General features: G+C 41.4%; 1 protein-coding gene across 1 annotated transcript in view; it reads right to left on the bottom strand.

Moving 5' to 3' along the window:
* The window catches only part of ALCAM (activated leukocyte cell adhesion molecule), a 117,531-nt gene extending 106,691 nt beyond the window's left edge, over window positions 1–10,840 (bottom strand). Inside the window, exon 1 of the mRNA XM_017808001.1 lies at window positions 10,797–10,840. The gene's annotated coding sequence lies outside the window, so the exon portion shown is untranslated. The remainder of the gene's footprint in view (window positions 1–10,796) is intronic.
* Window positions 10,841–20,035: the final 9,195 nt, after the last annotated feature.

Below are 20,035 nucleotides of genomic sequence, written 5' to 3'. Positions count from 1 at the left end.
ACAGCTTGTTGGCAATAGAAACTACCAAGGATGTGAATCCATTGCAGAAGAAGACCATATAAAATTATGTAGCCTTGCAGTTGCAACTGAGGTATTAACAAGCAGCCAGAGGCCACAACGTGTTCATTATGTTTGAAGTATAGCTCAAGCAAATGCCACAAGAAACATAAAACTCGATTTTTTTCACCACTAGAGTACCAGAGTTTAGGTTAGACCACCCAAATCCTTTTAAATGAAATACATGCTGTGGTACTTCCACCCTGACTTAACAGCCCAGGAGTGCTGACATGTCCAAGGAAGTAGTTCTCCCAAGCCACCATCAGTCCCAATTCACAACAGCTTCCTTCTGTCTACAAATACCACTGTTTGAAATGCCTGGCATACAGCGCCACTTACTCCAGAGAACACTGATCACCTTCCTCTTTCATTAAACTATATTTAAATTTAAAAAATAACAAACAAACCAAACCCACAACCCTGAAGCAACACGTAGTCCTCAAGTCTTCCCTGACCAGAGGGAATCAAAGAAACTCTGGAGGGTTTTTTAACTTTCAAGTTGCTGCTGAAGAAGATAGCGGGACACTGCTGAACTTAGCATTTTATTAGCAGATAGAAGATTTAGGTCTTAACCTCACACCTGGAATTAATGCAAGCCTCAATAAAACTTCTAGTTTTCTAGTAGCTATCCTTCCCTCCTTTCCTAAAGAGAGTAACAGTTCAGCTTTAAAGAAAGAAAAGAAAAAGCACCAAAACAATGACAGAAAAAAACACCAAAAAACACCAAAAAGCCAACTAAACCCAATTCAAACTTCATGAAAAGCTTTAGCAAAATAAGATATACATTGCAATACTCCCTTTAAAGCTTCTATTACCACTTTTAATTAAAAGGCTCCATCAAGTTTTATGTAGTTTCTCATACTCTGTCACAAAACTTGCAGCTATGAGCCACCAATCTCCTCCTGTGGTTATGAAGAAAAGTCTGTACTGTGTGGTATTTCCAAAAAAGTAACAGATTTCCAAAAAAGTAACTCCATTGCACAAAGACAGCCTCCTCAGAAGGAGTAATGGTCCCCGGCACGCTCAGCGCTCTGCTCTTCCACGGTTACATGGAAAGCTTCTCAGAACAATCGTTGCTGTTTACAGATGCTGACACCTCACAGGAAGACTATAAACCAGCTGAAACAACAATAAAAAACAAGTTATGTACATGGCTTTTGTGAATTAGAATCCATATCTAAGGCACCCCATCATACCAAGAGGTCTAGGTTTTTATATACACTCACTCAAAGCTTCCAAATGTGAAGCTTCTATGTGGCTCTCAGGAGTAACCACATGTAAAACCAAGAATAATTCACTTTGAGAAACAGTTTAAAAGCACTGCTTCTGTCCAGAAAAATTAATAAGCTTTTGGACTGAATCATCAACTTCAGTCTTCAAAACTACTCCCACATCTAATAAAACTGGACTGAGAATTCCAGCTAGAAACAACTCACCCGTCTCTCCTCCTCTGGGTGCAGGTATCACCCCTCCCAACACCCTGCTTTTTTCTAGACAAAGCTTTTGGCAGCTCACACTCACCTATTCAGCATTCATTAAAGAAACACACTGTGTTATTCATTCCTCTATGCCCTGTGCCACTGGTACAATGAAAAGAGAGACAAAGATCACAAGCAAGGTGTGCTGAAGCCCATCCTTCCTTATCACTGCTGTACTTGCAGATGGACATAATGATTAAAAAGTGACCCGCAGAGTGTTGTGCGCCACTGAGAGAAGAAGGAACAATGGGATGCTCCTAAAGTAAGTAAATAAATACCTCTGCAGCAGTTCAGAGAGTAAGCATGCCCCCAGCAAAAGGTAGGAAGTTCTCTTGCTTAAGAGGAATACAGACCCTTCTCCTCTTACGTAGTGGAAATGAAAAAGCCACCATGGACTTATAGGTGACCACCATTACAGAGAGTTTCTGCCTGCTGGCTCTTGAGCTGCACGCTGTCCAAGAGTAACTCCAAAGCTGCCTGCTCCAAGCTGTGCTGCCATGCTGGCTGCAGCAGCACACCAAGTCCCCAGGCTTTGCAGAGCGTAACACTGCCAGCATGCCCCAACACCCAGCTACATTCTCACTTCCACAACAAGAGCCTCAAAAAACCACAGTTCTTGTTTCCCCTGCTCCTATCCTTTGGCTCTCAGGCAGACACAATACATCTCTTACAGCCCTCTGATACACCAACATTTTGATACACAGGCCAGAAAGTCTGCCTTCCTTGTGCCTGCAGACATCAAGGGCTTAAGGTTCATTCGGGATAAGGGAAGAACTTTCTTACAGAGCAGGCATACACTATGTTAAGATGCATAAAAGATGCCAAAAATTCCGTGAATTTACTAAAAAATGGTTAACCTGCATTTACATCCATGGTACTCATCTTTGCAACATACCACTTATTTTCCACTATCTCAGAAGTTTTAGACTCCTCCTCCTGCTGCCCCCAGAAGCTGTGCAGAAGTTTTGGATTTAACACTGCAGAGTACTTAAGAAAGTGATAAGCAATGACAAGAAATGACCTGCAGACACAACTGAGTCTGGATGAAATATCAGAACCTGACCCTTACCAAGCCTGCAGGTGAACTTTCAGAAGCCCCACTCTGACATCAGAGATTCACGTAGACACTTAGGAATCTGCTGCTGTGGGGCATCCTACATTAACTGGGGTTAAACCTTTAGAGTAAAGGACTTAAACTTCAAAGCTAACACAGAACATATTGCATCATTCCACAGCAGCGTGATGAGCAAGGTCAAACTGAACTATGAAAAGTTACCCCTCCAAAAGTCTTATTACAGAATGCATGTCAAGAGCTAAACTACTGGAGCAAAATATTTTCTATCTAACACTAAATATTTAACAAAACAAAATATATTGTGGCAGAACTGCTTTACTAATCATAATTACTAGAACTACTTTATTAACCATAAAACTTTGCATTACTAAGTTCTTGTCTATGCAGAAACACAACAGTAAAAAACATAATTCACCCATATAAATTGGAAGCTGGTGGGACATTCATAACACTGACTTTCTTATTGCTTCTGTAAGTAAGGTTCAAGATTAGCAATAAGTTCCAGAGAAGTTTGAAAACTGAGGAGTAATATTAAAAACACTTGACAAAAATCTGTCATGAATTAAAGTTGGAAAAATTATCCCCTTGCTAACCTTTAAAGCTGTCAAATGTAAGATGCAAATGTTTTCTGGATATATATCATCAGTTGTTAGCGAACTATTTTGCTAGCAGTGTCAGAAACTTTCAGCTTCCCCAATTTTAGAAAGCAAATCCCATAAAGGTATGTTACTGTGTGAATTTTAAGATAACATTTACCCTATCATCTTCTCCATATGCAAGCATTTGATATGCTGTATCAAGAAGGAATTGATTCAGCATCCATCTCTCTTCTGCAGTTACATGGCTACACTGAAATTCCCCAAACCTTGCCTCAATATTCCATTCTCTGTCCTTTTTCTGTTCCATGTATGGCTTTGTAGGTAAAGGCTGTTAAGTCATCTCTGCTCTCTAAAATAACTAGACCAAGCCAACAAACACACATGATTTTATCTGGACGAGTCACAAAACTTGCTTTGCTAAACACATGCTCGTTTCTACAACATTCTGTGCCAAAAGGGAACAATACAGAGGTTAATACTCTAGATATCTAATCAACAGCAAAGTAATTCAGAAGCTGCAATTCAAGAACCACATCTCACAAATAACATCAAGATCATACTTGCATTCAACTGTCCATTTTTAAGCCCAGTTCAACCCCGGTATTCTCTGCAGACTACCCAGTTACAGACACTTAGGTGAACATTTACTATTCCACTCTTCAGATGAACTGTATCAACTCTCTAGAACATAAGCCTTCTCAATTCTTCCTGGCTAGCATGATAAACTCAACTCAACAAGGAGTTCTTGAAAAAAAGTTGTTCCATTTTCTAAAATAAACCAAGAACAATACCAAAGCCCAAATCCACCAAAAACTCAATTAAAAACCTCCAAAACAACCAAACCCCAAAATAAGTCAGTTGTATAAAATACCACACTTAAATCGAGCTGTACACAAGCTACATCTATTTTGTTCTCCAATATTTATGGTTATTTTCTTGAGTTAAATTGGGGAAAATTGGATAAAAAAAAATGTAATTTCTGCAGAAAGTTAAATGATAAAGGGCACTTGTGCAGAATTCAACTGCTTGAAGAATAATGTTGAGTTCATTACAAGTTTACCTGAAGGCGACTGGACCTAAAGGATTTTTTTTAGAAGTGGTGGTCTTTAAATGGGACTTCATAATTAGTTTCAAAATCATCTAATAAATAATATTTTAAAAAGGAAAGGATTCAAGAAAACAAAGTCATAAGTTTGCAGAGCAGTTATCTGCTTTCTGTATGTACGTATTTCTGTATTTAGAAACACAGAATGGGTTAAAAGCATACCAGCACACATCTAAGCTGACTTCTTTCCCAATAACCCTGTTTACCGAATGGCATACATATTCCAGTTTTCCTTTAAAAAAATCCTAGAAGAACTTATTGAAAAAATAGATTTTGTTAAATAAAGGTCCTACCTAATACACGTTACTGGAAGTGTTCTAGCTTTTTCTCACCACAACAATCAGTCTAGGTCAATCGTTCCCTTATCCTGTTTGTACCCTATTTCATGCCACACCACTCTTGCCTCATTCCATGCCTGCAAATACCCTCTTTTTATTCTAATTCTTTTTGAGCTTCTCCATCAATCTCCCTGCTCCCCTACCCCCCTACTCAGACAAGAAAACATCACTTAAAAACCTGATTCTGTAGTGTATCCACCTAAACCACACACAAAGCCTTGCAGCAAAAGAGAAGTATCTCTAATTGAGTCATCTTTTTGGGTTTGCCTACTTACTATGTGATTCAGATTCATCCTTCCTTCTCCTTCATACAACAGGAAGCCTGTGATGAAACTAAGATGCTTTCAGAAACAAAGCCTGGCACTACAGAACACTGTGAAGAAAGAAAGACTTAATATAACTTTCAAGCTGAAGCCAGAGGTCTGGGAAAAGCTAAGACACGCTGCTTCTAACAGTAAGGTAGCGGAGCTCCCTCTATTGAATTAGCTGCCAATATCTCTTCAAAGTTTACAAGATGCCAGCTGTAGTCAGAATCAATGTTCTGTTAAAAGCTCAACACCTTCCAGCCTGGACAGCTGGGACACACCCACCAGGTACACTGTATGCAAGAGAGAGCTGAGGGAAGGGACAGCCACCACACAGAGCTCCTGACACATGCCAAAATGTGACTGCCTGCCAGGGCTCCAGCCCTTGGGACTTCTGCTATCCTTGGTTGCTATTTGAGAGTTTTCCCTCAGGTCCAAAATTGCTGCGACCAAAATCCATGATTAACAATGCCAGGAGGGACTACAGATGGTGCTACCACAGCACAAAACGCAACTCATGAATGCAGTTCAAGCATTTGAAGTTTTTCTTCACAACAGGGGTTAACTATACAGAGTACAACCTAACTGAAAACAGACTGCTGAAACACTCATTAAATCACCGAATGCACTTTTTGCTTCTTATCAAGGCAAAAGCGTAATATTTCCATTGCTATTGAAAGCACTTCAAATGCTTCCTAACCAAACGATACAGAACTGTTCTAACCCCTGATAACCTCTAAAAATCATACCCTGAAGCTGAAGGCACTCTGTCTTGCTCTCTCCACTGTTTTATCACTTTCTCCCTTTTTTTTTACCTCCCAAAAGAGGCATTTCTTATCAACAATAAATATACCAGTTCAGTAGAAGAAGCAGTTGTTCTAGTAAGTAAATATTTATTTGTGTTACTGGAGACTTATATGCATGATAACAAATGCAACTTGATCTTAAGCTAGGCAGATCTTCCTCAAAAGAGTCACCACTTTGGAGCAGTAGATTAACATCCACTCTTGTAAGACCAGTTGCAATTCAAACCATCCTCAATAAAACCAACTAGGGGAGAGCAAAACAAAACCAGAGAAGAAAAAAGGAAGAAACTTGATCTGATACTGCCAGAATACTGGACTGTCAGAATAATAGGTGTACTGCAATCTCCTCCCTAAATGATGAGATTCATTTTCAAACATATTAGAGGCAGAAATGTACAGCCTCCTTTAGTATTCCTCCTGTTCCCATTAAAGAAAATATACCAAGATAAAGAACAGGTAGGTCAAAGCCTTGTCTTCTGGGAAGATAACAGTCAACAATTTCAAATCAAGGGGAGTTGTTAATATTCAGTTTTTCCTGGAAAAATCACGTTCTACTTGAGTCAATTCTAATTATCACCCTACAGCATTTACACTTCTTTAAGAGTCTCTCATTTGAGCATCAGTGCATGGAAGCGTAACTATTTTTTTTGAAGGCAGAGGAACTTGAGAGAAATTAGCATATTGCAACAGGTCCTCATTTCTTTTACAAATGTGGCCTTGCAGTTTACATGCATTTTCTAATAAAAAATGACTGTATTACCAGAGGAAAAAGCTATACACAGTCAACTCAGAAGAACTTTGAGTAGCACTGAAGAGAGAGTCTGAAAAGTGTGGTTTTTAGACAAAAACCATATCTCTCAAAAACCAATACATAAAGTCTAGCCCTGTATCAGAGCAGGCAGAACTAAATAAGACCATACTAAGAAACCATACTATTAGTGATGTGAAAAAAAAGAATTTCCACAAGCAGCATGGTATTTAAAAACCCACAAACCTCCCATGTGTGAAACAGCAGTGGAACAAGCACTGCAGACCAGACCTTGAGCCAGTTTATCTGTGATCATCATGTAGTGCAGGTCACAACAAGGGGAAACAGAATATTGATCATCCAGTGTTAGGAGATCCAATTACAAATGACAGCCCCTACAAAATAAGCACACTCAGTCTCTCAAGTAACGCTGTATCTCAAAGTATTGACGCTAAATTGGCTCAGTGGGTTAGAGCAGGATCAATCCCGGTATGGGCCATTCACTTAAAAGTTGAACTCAATGACCCTCGTGGGTGCCTTCCAACTCAGAATATTTTGTGATTTCTGTGATTTCCAAGTATACACAGACAGGTCTGGCTCCTCTGTAGTTGGTTTCCTATTCAGTGATATGCTTTTGTTTCACTCAAGCAGTCCCAAACCACTTCGGAAAAAAAAAAAAAAACAACTCTCCAGAAAGTCCTGTGGTAGGAACCTAAGAAAAGCCCACGGTGGTGTGATGTGGTACGACCAGCCAACACATTAAAGCTATTGCTGCTACAGCAATGCTTGTTTATGTATGGTGCAGAAGGACCTCATATGAAATCAGATATGACGTCATAGAAATCTGCAATGAGCACTCTCATAGTTTAAGACTATCAACCACACTACAGAAGTAGCATTTTTTCAAGAAAATAGAGAAGACAGTTTTATCCAGATCACATAGATCTAATTTGCTTTACGCAAACCACTTAATGCCATTTTCTTTATTTTCCCCTTTATGTGTCATCTTGTGTAAATATTTAGAGATTCTGTTCCCCCTGTTTCTACGTCAAAAAAATAGCTTAATTTCTACAAAGAAAGATGAAACTATTTTACTCTGGGATTACATATTAATTTTCTAGGTCACTTTCAGGAAGGAGAATGGATGGTAATGTAAGGAAGGGAATCACTCTTACAAAGGTTGAAAAGTGAAAATCTTGGAATTAAACATGACTTGCAACAGACCTATTTATTTCATGAACATAACAACATGTATTTTCTTCCATAAAAATTACTGGGCTGATAATTCAGGGATTTACAGACCTGGATGATTTCTGTTGTTGCTCTCTGCCTTCTGAGTGCTAGAAACCCAACAGAGGAAGGGAGTGCACAAGAAAAATAGTTTATGTTGGAAGACTTCTCTACCAAAAGAAAAAAATATTAACATATCAAACACTTCCCAAATCAACTGATTTAATAATTTGTAACTCACTTAATGAGTCTGGCTTTGCTACCTTTGTATTGGACCACAGACACACAGCATACCTAAACATACACACGGTGCAGATGTTTCCTGACTTCGGTTTCGGAAAACCCATGTGAACTTCAGATCCTAATACAGAAATCCAGTTTCTCTAGCTCAAAGTCATACCAGATATACCAGGGAAAAAACATCGTCAGGAGTGAGAATACAGCGAGTGTCACGTGAATAAGATTACACATTTCAGTCTCACTACCCTTATGCAATACAGCAATGTGTAGCAAGTCTAGTAATAAAATATAGTATGAGAGGCTCTGAGCTTCATTGGTCATAATTCAACAGAAAGCAGGGGGAGGGGGAAGCTGTACAAAGGTCATCATTAGCTCCTGATTAAGAGTTCACTTTCTTTTCACATACAGCCATTTCCTCTAGAAAAGTATGAGATTATATATAATTGGTCTTCTCACTTAGTCTGACCTAGAGTTAGTTTCCTAGTACTAAATGTGGACTTTTTTATTATTTTTTTTTTAAGATAGGTATCTTTCTTTCTAGGCTGATAATTCTGTGACGAAACAAACTCAAATTTTATTATAAGGAACCCCAGTCCAGATTGAATATTGCTGGAGATATTTACACCCGAGACACATAAAATTTTAATACATTTTTAATAGCTTATCTATTGCTTTCCATATCCAAACCTCAAATGGAACTCCCAAAAGCCAACCACCATGATAGAGTAATACATCCAGAATTTTTTGTAGATGACAGCAAACTAGCTATCATCTAAAGTAGCTGAGATAGCAAGGAGAAAGAAACGGGAAAACTACAATAATATCAAGACCTTTTTATAGGTGTTTTTATATTTACGTATCTTTTGTATTCCTCAGAATAAACAGAGAACTAGAGGCTTAAATCTACTATTGGGCTTTCCAGGCATTTTCAGTACTGCAGGGAAAGTTTCTAAGTTGAGGTGGGGCTGGTTTCTACCCATATTTGCTTACAGTTAGCCTGAGCTTCTCCTTGAGGGAGCAAGGAACAAATGAAGAACAAAAAGAACAAGCTAAATGGTTTTACTGCCAACCTATTTAGCTGGACAAGTCCCATCTTTTAATTCAACCCTTCAACACAACCCTTGAGATAATGCATTTTATGGTTTCACATTTTCTTCAACGGGAAAATGTAGACAGCCACACAATCAGCAAGATTGTTTTGTATTTACTGGAATAAATCTCTCCACAGGGTCCAAGTCTTACTAGTTAGAAGCTGAGGTGCTTATCCCTCTGGATACTCCACAAGCCTTTAAGATTTCATAAAATGGACAATCTTTCCTGAAGCCTTCCTCTACATCACAGCAACCATTATTCTTTGTAAGCTGTGTCACCGAGACTGATATTTATTATATCCTACAGTAATTATACACTGTATTTGACAAAGCAAAAGCCTAGCAGCACAGACTGACATACTGCTTAGGGTTCCAATATTGCTTTTGATTCTGTTCAGAGCTTTTTTACTATTCTAATTGAAATTACAGATTCAACAGCCTTATTTTATTGCTGCAGCTCGTTTTCTTCTTAGAGCTTGCAAAAACCAAACATGAATACACTCAGTGAAAAAGGTCTGTTCTTATCTTCCGTGTCGATGAGAACATGCTGCCCGTAAATGGTTAACTGGAGAGCACGTAACAACCAGGTAGGGGCCAGGAATGAAAAACCACCAACTCCAACACTTCTGCAAACCCTCCGCTGTTGCAAAAGGCAGGCACATAGAGGCAAAGCCATTTCTTAAAGCAATACAAAATTTTACCACAGGCTGACGCTCTTTCTACAAGAATAATGAGACGGTCTCCACGCTGAATGCAGAACTCACTTCACAGCTTTTCCCTCAGACTTCACTTTCACGCTCAATATTTACAAAACAAAGCCTACAAACACCTCATGGCCAAAATATTCCCAGAACAATTAGGGTATTTAGCACTTTCTGCGCCTTCCTAGCTCCCTAACGCCTCGAGGGCGCTTTTTACGGAGCGGGGAGGGAAAGAGAAGTTGCCCGCGCGAACCCGACCCGCGGGAGCAGCCTCAGCCACGCAGCGCTGTCCCAGCCGGTTGCCCGCGGAGGGGGAGCCCGGCTGCGGGGCTGCTCCCGCCGCACCCGCTGCCCGCGGGCACCGCGCCCACCGCATTCCCCGGGCGCCCACCGGCAAAGCGAAGGCGGCGGGAGCCGCCGGCCCCCGGGCAGCGGCCCCGAAGGCGAGGAGGGCATAAGAGGCTGAACCGCCTAAGTTGGAGGCGGCTCGCTGTGCCTGGAAGTGAAACTGGCGCGGCGCCGAAGCTCGGTTCCCCCTCCCGCGGGGGCAGCGCCCGCCGCCCCTGCTCGCCCGGTGCCCGGTGACAACGCCCCGGAGGAACCCCACCGCCGCTTCCCACGGGGAAAGGTGAGACAGTCACCTCCCGCCGCCCCTCGGTCCCCCTTCACCACTGGGGCAGCTTCTGCCTCTCCCGCCGGAGAGACGGCACCGACCGGCCGCCCTCGGCCGCCTTCCCCGAGAGCAGGAGGGCACCGCTCCCCTCCGAGGCGGAGCGGGATGCGACGGGCACCGCCGGGCAGGAGCGACCCCCGGCGCGCGGCCGCGCACGGACCCCGCGGAGGGTGTCGGGGCGCTGCGGAGAAGGGCGGACGGGCGGGCGGCCCCGCCGGCGGCAGCGAGCGGCGGGCGGGCATCGCCACCTGCGCCCCGGCCTCCCCTCCGACAAGTTACGCGCGGCCGGGACGGCGCGGCCACCCCTTCCCGGTTCCCGCAAGCGGGCGGGCGGGCGGTCCGGCGCTCACCTGGCGGCAGGCAGAGAGCAGCGAGCAGGAGGCAGAGCAGGGGCGGCGGCAGCGGGCGGCGGCGGCAGGAGGCGCAGGCGGCGGCGGCGGGGGGCTCCATCATCCCGCCTGCCCGCGGCGGGACCGGGAGGCAGCGGCGGAGCGGGGCGGCGCGCCCGCGGGGGCTCTTCCCTCTCGCAGCGGAGCGGGGCGGCGACTTCTCCCTCTGCGAGGCCGGGAAGCGGCGGTGGCGGCTTTCCCCCGGCGGCGGGAGGAGCGGTAACTTCCCGGGCGCGGGCGGCGGGGCGGCTGCTCTCCCTCTCGGCGCGCAGCGAGGAGCGACTCCGCACCGGAGCAGGTGGCGGCTTCCTTCTGGCAGCCGAGCGGCGCTCCAGGACTGAGCGCTGCGGCGGGAGAGGCGGAGCCGGGCGGCAGCGGCGGCGGCGCTGGCCCGGCCCCCCCTTTCCCCGCCCCCCGCCGTCCCGGCACACGGGCGGGGTGGGGGAGCCCCCCGGGCAGCCCCAGCCGGCCGCCCCGCGGGGCTGCAGCCGCCCGTACCCGCGGGGATGTGCCCTCCGTGCCGCCGGGATGTGTCCCCCGCCCCACCGCGGGATGCGCCGCTGTCAGCGCGGCCCCTTGGGCGAAGAGCGGCGTCGTGAAAGCCAAGGGGGTCTCGGCGGCGGGGCTGGGGGCCGTGCGGGGCAAGCCGACCCCCCCTTCACCTACCCTTCCTTTGCCTTGCGTGGTCTGTTTTCTGGTGCTGTGCCCAGCCTGCGTGTGGGATGCCAGTATTTCAAATCCAGAACTAAAAAATGTAATAATAATGGCAGTGCCCGTTCTGCTGTGTCTATTAGAAACGTGATGGGTCCTCCTCATAACCAAAATGAAAAAAAAAAAAAGGAAGCAAAAAAGATAACAGTCAGTTTAATCTGATTTAATTAATATAGCAGAGGGTTGAGTAAAGGGAAGGGAGCTCACAACGCTTAGTTGCATGAAGAAATGCGCTGCAGGTTGAAGGAGGGATCCTTTGTCACTTGTGGAAGTCGGCTGCCCTAAAGGTCAAAAAGATTCCTCGTCAAAGTAATGTAATCCAGAAGCAGCGCTTTCATGCACAGTACTCTATTCTCCTCCTGTTTCGGTCTGAGTAAGCAGTGTTGTTTCACAGAGAGGGAAATAAGCACCCTGAAGTCACACAGCAAGTTTCTGAGCTAGCAGTACGGCGTGATCAACATGTAGCCCACGCTGTCATGTGAAGTAAGACTGATGTCCAAAATCTAAAAATATGAATAATGCACATCGTGTGGTCTCTAGAGGGACTTTCTAGTAGTGAAATCCAGAGTGTCAAGTGCTTTATCTCACTTCACCATGTGATAATTTGAATTCTTGGACGGGAACTTCCGCAAAAGTCCCAGAAATCAAAGACAAACTTAACCAGTGTGTCGTGCAAATATATTTACTATTCTCAAAACAATTTTCATGATGGCTAGCAACTAAGAATACTTAACCATTACTGTGACGCTGAGTAGGTTTAGAATAACACACCCTGTTATATTTGAGTATCATGCTTGTTTTCTGTAAAGTGGAGTAAGGATATTTCACTTTTAGAACTTTAAGTCTGAAGTGTTGTCTTCACTTCAAAAAGTCCTTCTGTTCTTCCACATTATTATTATCTTTCTTATTGTGTAAGGCACGCTATACAATCAGTTTTAAAAATATTTTACTTTCTAGGCTTGCTGCTCAGCAGAGATCTGTCATCCTTTGTTTTCTCACAAGATTTCTCTCAATGGGCATATTACTAAGCAGATTCAAAAAAAATATTACTTTTAAGATCAATAGTCTTTTTCTTTTCCTGTTGAAGCCAATTAGTATTCCCCATTCATTGGTTTTTTTCTTGCATATTTTAAAGCAGTATGGTACTCATTAGTAGGGATATTTAATATTTTTATTGCTGTCAAACCTGGAGACCCACTCAAAATCTCGAGAGAGGCTTTCTATAGAATGACATTGAGATGGCCATCTAACGCAGTTCAAAGTTATATTCCTGCTATATTTTTTTTTAATTTCTAGTGTTTTTAATAGTATATGCTGGTTTTGCAACAACTTGGGCTCCATTACAAGTTAAGGGCCTAATCTTGCCTTCTTCAGTGATATGGACAAGGCCTGTTGAAGCTGGTAGGATTGTGGCTGGGAAAAAAGGACAGAAAAGGCCAACTCTAAAAATTTTCTGAGTGCAAATAAATATAGAAGAGGAAAAGGCTTATAGGCCAGAATCCACTCTGCGTTTAGTATACGGCTGGATTTTTTTAACATGGCAATGGCGAGATCAATTTGTATAAATATAAGCACATGGCCTGCTGGTTCAGGAAATTAAATAATGCCCGAGCACCTTGTTTTAAAGCAGATGATTAACTGCTGCCTCATTTGCATCAACATAATGAATAGTATATGTTTTCTCTCAGTGGGAATGGGGATAAGGAAGTCTTTGTGAATATTGCAAATAATTTCCAGTGGCATGGTGCACGGATTAAAAGGCAAGCTATAGAACTATACAATTGAAGCAGGCAAAACATATGGAGTAATTTTACAGTTTATGCTTAAGATAGTGTTCAGAAAAGTAATTTGAGCACTTTTTCGCTCTGAATGTGTTAAGTCTATAAGAAATAAGAGAAATGTGGGAGATTACATTAAGGACATAATACTTAAATCAGAAGTATGATTTGTTTAGGGTTTCCCTCACTCCTTTTTCATTTATCTTCAAAGATGTTTCTACCTTTTACTTGAAAGAAGCTCTTTGAATTCTGAGTAAATAGAAAACATATCAAGCTCAGATTACTCAGGTGTTTGATAATTATGGGATTTTAAATGTGATTAGAAATTGTCAAGATAATTATTAAAGATATCTTTATATGCTCTGTCATTTCAACTATCCTCTGTTCTCAGCTTTGTAATTAATTCCTTTAATGCCTATTGGGTTGATAGAATATAGATTTATATTTTTACAAATTATTTTCTTGGGCTATGCTCCTCTTCTCATTGAAGTTAATGGGAGTATGAGTGAGGCACTGATCTGTTGGGAAAGCAGCAACTGCTTGGCTTTAAAGTCCAAAGTAACCATTAATTTTGAAGAAGTTAAGACACTAGTACAAAAAAAATTAAGTAGAAAATAACGTTTGAAAAGCACTAATAATAATAACAATAAAATCTTTGATAAATATGTAATCCTATCAAACCACAGATTTTCTATTTATGTGACAAAGTGGATTAAAAATGTAATCCATTAATAATGGTTATGCATAATAACAAAGGCTTTTTGTTAAACTGAAACATCATTTCCCATTTACAACAGGTGCATAAAATACTCACTTTGGAAGCAAATTTCTAGCAAGAATAGTAGAGAATATTGTTGAATAGAGCACTGCTCAATGCTCCTGGTAATTTAATCCATTGTTAATAGTGAGTGGATGATAGTTAATATTGTGTCAATGAATCTGTGCCTGCTGTTTTGGCTGAGCGTTCCAAAGTACAGTCTGCAAAATGGAAGCCTTCTGTTGTTGAAGCTGTCCATGAATCATTAGACAAGTGTTAAATGCAACATCCAGCCTTGCATTTCTGAAAATCTGATTCTGTTAGTTTAGCTGTGCACTGCTAAATTAAAGGTGTTAATTCAGAAGACATCTACATGGGTTTAGATTCTTGTCATTTTTATTAATACAGATTGCAACATTATCTAACACCAAGGGTTAAGCACGTATGTAATACATACTGCCAATTACAAAATAGCTACAGGAATTGTTAGTGAATCATCTGGGACTGGAGTCATGTTTTATGACAATTGGGAAATCCACACGGTGCTTCCTGCCCCCTTAGGTACCTAAATACCTTTAAACACCAGGCTCTGCAAATGTGAGCCAAAGCATGTTGAAGTCAAGAAGAGTCTTTCACTGATTTTGCTTGATTAAGGTAGAAGGCGTGGTAGAAGAATACTTGTATGTGTCAGGAATTATTTTGGATTGCTCAGTATTGGCCCAAGAGGATAACTGGTAGCAAAGTCTTTGTGAATTAAATCAACTGTTTATGGTGCAGCATCTCTAGATTGTAAGGTATTTCAATGCAGGACACATAGAAAATGGTCAAAAACCAGAGCTGGGCTAAAAATGAACCGTGACCAATTGTAGCAAAGAAGAAAGCCTGCTTAGTGGGGTTACTGCAGCTATCTACAAATCTGACTATCTCTGATCTAAGTAAATGAAACCCATATGTTTGGAATAAATAAAAACCCCTGATGAATTACACTGAGAACACTAGATGGAATCTGCATTTCCAGTATTTCTTCACTGCAAAAATGATCCTACTCAAAAACATAAGCAAATGCCTGCCAGTGTTGTTATTATAGTCATCAGCATAGCAATCAGGCTTCTGAAACAAACTTATTTTCCTATTACCCATGTCCAGTACACCTGTTTTTTACATAATGTAACTAAAGAACCAGTACTGTACAAACATTCATTAAAATAACATTATATTTGTATTATATACAAAATACCCAGAATGCTTTCAGCTGAGATGAAATTTTCATAAAATATGAGTGGAACACAGGAAAAAGGAATTGGAGGAATAGCTGGTGGTTGTTGTCTTTTAAAGTTTGTGTTCTGCCTTAAAAACAAACCCAAACAAAAAACAGACATGAAGAAAACAAAAATTTTAAACTATAAGCAGATCTCATGCACAAAATATACAAGAGCCACAGTAGCTTGACATGTTAATTGAGAAGTTCATAAAGAGAAAAAGCAATCCTAAAGAAAAGTTCTTTAGGCTGGATCATTATATATCAACTTTGCTGGCCACCTATTTGCCTTTTGTGAAGGCTCAGGTGCCTTTTTCCTCTGCCTTTTTCGTAACGGGTTTGAGGTAGGTAAGAGTAAGTAGTTTTCAGGTTTCAGGTCCCTTTTTTCATTACAAATGCCTCTTTTGAGGGCAAGGAATTATTTTTCTTTGAAAATCCAGTGGGATACACAATGCTAGAGTATGAAGAGTAGCACTGATAATATATTGGAGATGCAAAATAGCTGTAATAAAAAGAATGAGATTATTAGCATTGCTGAAATGCCTATACTGTTTCCCCTTTTCTCAGCATCCATGAAGGAAATTCTTTGACTTTCTGTGCTTTCTAGTCCTTGACAGTCTCTGACTGTAACAGGAAAATATCTTAATACTATAGGAACTGATGGGCCCCCTGTACTAAGGAGCATCCTTGACAGGATGTTGCACTCTGCCAAAAATACCCTGCAAGCACTTCTCCAACATCTGGTTTGCAGTATTGGTGTGCTGTGAAAGAACAAGAGGGAGCATAGTGTCATGTGATTTATTAGGATGTCACTGAGTTTTCTGCCCTGTTTGATGGGTCCAGGCAACTCCTTACACTTCCCCACAGCTGGTCTGCCTGTGTGCAGGATGGACTTTCCTATGTCTCAAGCAGTACAGAACACAGTTCTCAGAAGAGCTCAGCCTACTCCTGACTTGTGAAGTTGCTTCTTGGGCTGAGGAGCCTTTCCACAGGGCTGTTAACAAAGGAGTGGAGTGAGACTGGCCTTGGAGACAGCTTTACCTGTAAGCATCCCCCCATCTGTTCCATCGGTGTCACTTGTGGCTGAGACTTTGCCTAGCTTGATTCTTGCAAGGTCAGCTCTGATGTAAATTGGGCCAGCTACCAAATCTGGGCCTCTGTTACCCAGTTCTACTCATGTTGCCAATACAAGTGCAGACAGCATCCTGGCAGAGCTACAAAGGAGAATGGAGGCCCTTTCTGGCCAGCATTCTGCTTTTATCTCTGCTGCCATGCTGTCAGTCAGGAAGCAGTACGTAATTGGTCAGGGATTATGTGGCACGAGATGAGCTGGTGTAGGAGCTAGTGTTGAAACAGCATAAGGAGTGGCATCACAGCTTCTGAAATGTGAAATAGTGCAAATGGGGGCTCTGGAGGCATCAAGAGATGGGTCCTTCCTCATAGAGTGCCCTTGCTGGATTGCTAGTGGAGAGAAATCCAACAAAGCAGCAATGAACGTGGCCACAGGTGCTTCTCCTGTGTCAACAATGAAAGATTATTTAAAGATCACTTATTAAAAATTTATTTTATCTTCCTTTTTACAGAGGGTATATCTGGTTTTGGTAAAAAAATTTCCTATAACCTGTGTAATTTTAAAAATCTGCTCGATCAAATCTAATCAGAATACTGATACTGTGCAATTTTTAATCTGAGGGTCTGATTAAGCCTCAGATCACAGCACTTTGTAAGGTAGGTATTCAAACAGCTTTCACCTTCATCCTGCCTTTCACTTGAGGATTTTGGATCCTGTGAGAGCTTTAAGTGCTTGGCAGCATGTGACATTAGAGAAGATACTGAACCCTAGAGATATGAACAGATTTGCTCAACTCTGGAAAACCAATGGTGATTAAAAAAAATAAAATTCAGAGTTCTTGAGATTTCATCCTCAACCCCAAAACTAAAACCACTCTCTGTTTATACTTCTGTTGGTAAGAGAAAGGTAATAAAAACAAATGTAAAGATCAGAAGCAAGGCTGGTAGTCGAGTCAGTGAAATGTACCTGCCTGTACTAGTTAGTGTGTGCTCATGTTTAGTTTTCAAACCTCAGCAAGGCGAAAAAAGTGGAAGTAACTCATTCAAAGCATGTTATGTGTTTTCTCTTTTGCATTATGAAAACAGCAGTGAAAAGAAGGATGAGAAGAAATGAGGAATATTGAATACAATGTTTGGAATGCAAGAAGTGGTTTATAACTCATGCTGACCGACAGACTATTGCTGTGTCCATAGGAGAAAGCAAGAAAACAGTCCTCTAGTCCTGTCTCATCTCCACATCTCCACAGAATTCTTAGCTATGATAAAGGAGATAATGTCATACACAAGGACTTAATGATAAGAGAAGCAAAATCCAAGAGTAAAAATCTGAAAAAAAAAGAAAACAGGAGAAAGGGGAAGAGGAAATGTAAACTTACAAAAATAAAAGTTTATTTTGGTTGGGTTTTTTTAAGGGCTACTTATGGCCACTTATTCTTACAGTTTTTCATTATTGTTCATTACAATGAGTACAGTTGTTTTAAGTGGAATTCTTGGCAGAATATAATTTTATAGTGATGGAAAACTAAGTGACTTGGGACAAATCCTTGGCTGGTATGAGCCTGCACTTTATCCAACTAAGTTGAGACCAATTGGTTTTAGGTCTGCTTGTGGCTAAAGAAACCCAGTGAAAATTGGAGCAAGTCATGGGTCTCTGTGGAAGACAGACAGGACAACAGACAGCTCAGAGCCTTTTGTGCCTGCCCAGGACTTACTTGGACAAAAATAAATTTGTTACCTCTTCTGCAGAAGCAATTTTCTTCCCTTTTTGTCTTGAGTGAACCAACAAACCTGGATCAAGTATTTAAGACTGATGAGTTAGTGTTGAGTAGAGCAGATTTTTATTTGCTTCACCACACTACAGAGTTCAGCTTCTTCAAAGTGCTACTTCTCTGAGAGATGCAACATAATAAGAATTGGAAAGGAGGAATTAAAATAAAGAGACAGTACCAGGTTCACACTGGTTTTCAATGCTAGCACACTGGATTCTGCACATCCCCAACCCGAGCAGTTTCCTTGTGTGACTGGTATTGCCTCAAACCCTACTAATCAGTTTTTCCTTCTTGGTGATAGTAGCAGTCCTTCTCATGCTGTATGAGCAGCTTTCATTCATTAACTTGGAGGAGAGGGTCAGCAGAAAATCAATTATGCCTGTTTTTTTTTTTTAATCTAGATATATGCAGAACCATTAAAATGAATCCACTGTCTGCGTTCCAGCATTGCAATTTTTTCCTTGCAACCTTCACTGCAGTGTGTCTGCCCTGATTGTGCTACATCAGCATTTGCAGATTTGAAAGAACAACTCCAAAGTAAATAAATGGATTTGCTTCTTCCCAGTCTGCCAGTTACACAAGGTAGGAATAGGCCTGTCTCAAGGGATGAAAAGGCCAAAGGTTGGTCACATGTTCCTTAGAGCCATGTTGGCAGATCCTTGGAAAGATGTATCCAATCTTCTGTCCTTTAACTGGATACCTGTGCCAAGGCTAGATTTGTAAAATATTTTTTTCAAATGCTTGAAAATGGAAAGATTTTTAACACTGGACTGTTTGGAATGCAGCACAATTTAAGGGGAGAGTATTGGAATATCTCCCTTACGTATGCAGTGCTGGTTTGTCAGAAAGTAAAAGTAGCCCTTGAGAAGAAGGATACAGTGATGAAAACTGATGAAAGCAGGGAATTTTATGAAATCAGTAGAAATGTGACAACTTACTTGAAGATATGGAGCTAAAGGACATGGATTGTGAGAATTAGCCATGTAGGAATGATGATTATTATATAGTATATATGTTGCATTAGAACAAAAGGCTCTGAAGTGCTTGGACTCCCTTTAAATAGCTTTGCTATTCTGGAGCAAGGAAAAGGTCCTGCTACAGGTAGTTACAGATTAAGTAGACAGGATGAGCTAAGGGTGGTTTGAGGGGAAAAAAACCCATTATTCTTGTTTTACAAATGGGGCAATAAGGCACTGTGAGATTGACATGATTCTCTGGAGAAAAAAATTTTGAAACATAAGTGGCCCTGAAGTCTGTGGTTTTGCATGTGTCAAAAATCACAGGAAAGATATTCTGTAAAAATTTGCAGAACAGTTCATCCTTAAGAAAGAATAATATGTTAGGATCCATCGAGAAAGATTTTTTTAATATGTTACCAATCTACTATAGCAAATACAAGTGCATCCACATTAAAATAAGGCCAATAATATATCATTCTGGTCCAGCTTAACAGGTTACAATGTTGTGCACGTTACATTTTTACATTAAATCAAAAAAAAAATTGAAGAAAAAAATCAAATCAAACTTGAAGAAACTTTTTATTTGCAGAAATTATAGCAAGAGATGTATTTTCATAAAAATGACCTTGCTGTTACTTTCAAGAAACTGTAAATATGTCATTGGAAAGGAGATTTATGGCACTGAGTATATTGGCAGAAGATGTAACCACAGGTTGTTGGATTAGGGACTCACGTTCAGTCACATCTTAGAAAGTAATACCAATTACTGGTGCATCCTTATGAGAGAGGCTAACTGGAGTAGCTGCCCTGTATGTTTGCAGTGGCTAAAATAATCAGTGCAATTATAGAAGTAGTGCTGCAAGGGCTTTTTTTCATAAAGAGTGCTGAGAGTTTCTG

Source organism: Lepidothrix coronata, unplaced genomic scaffold, assembly GCF_001604755.1.
Source record: "Lepidothrix coronata isolate B3197 unplaced genomic scaffold, Lepidothrix_coronata-1.0 Scaffold21, whole genome shotgun sequence".
NCBI lineage: Eukaryota > Metazoa > Chordata > Aves > Passeriformes > Pipridae > Lepidothrix > Lepidothrix coronata.
The sequence above is the reverse complement of the archived record's forward strand: the minus strand, read 5'-3'. Positions and strand labels throughout refer to the sequence as shown.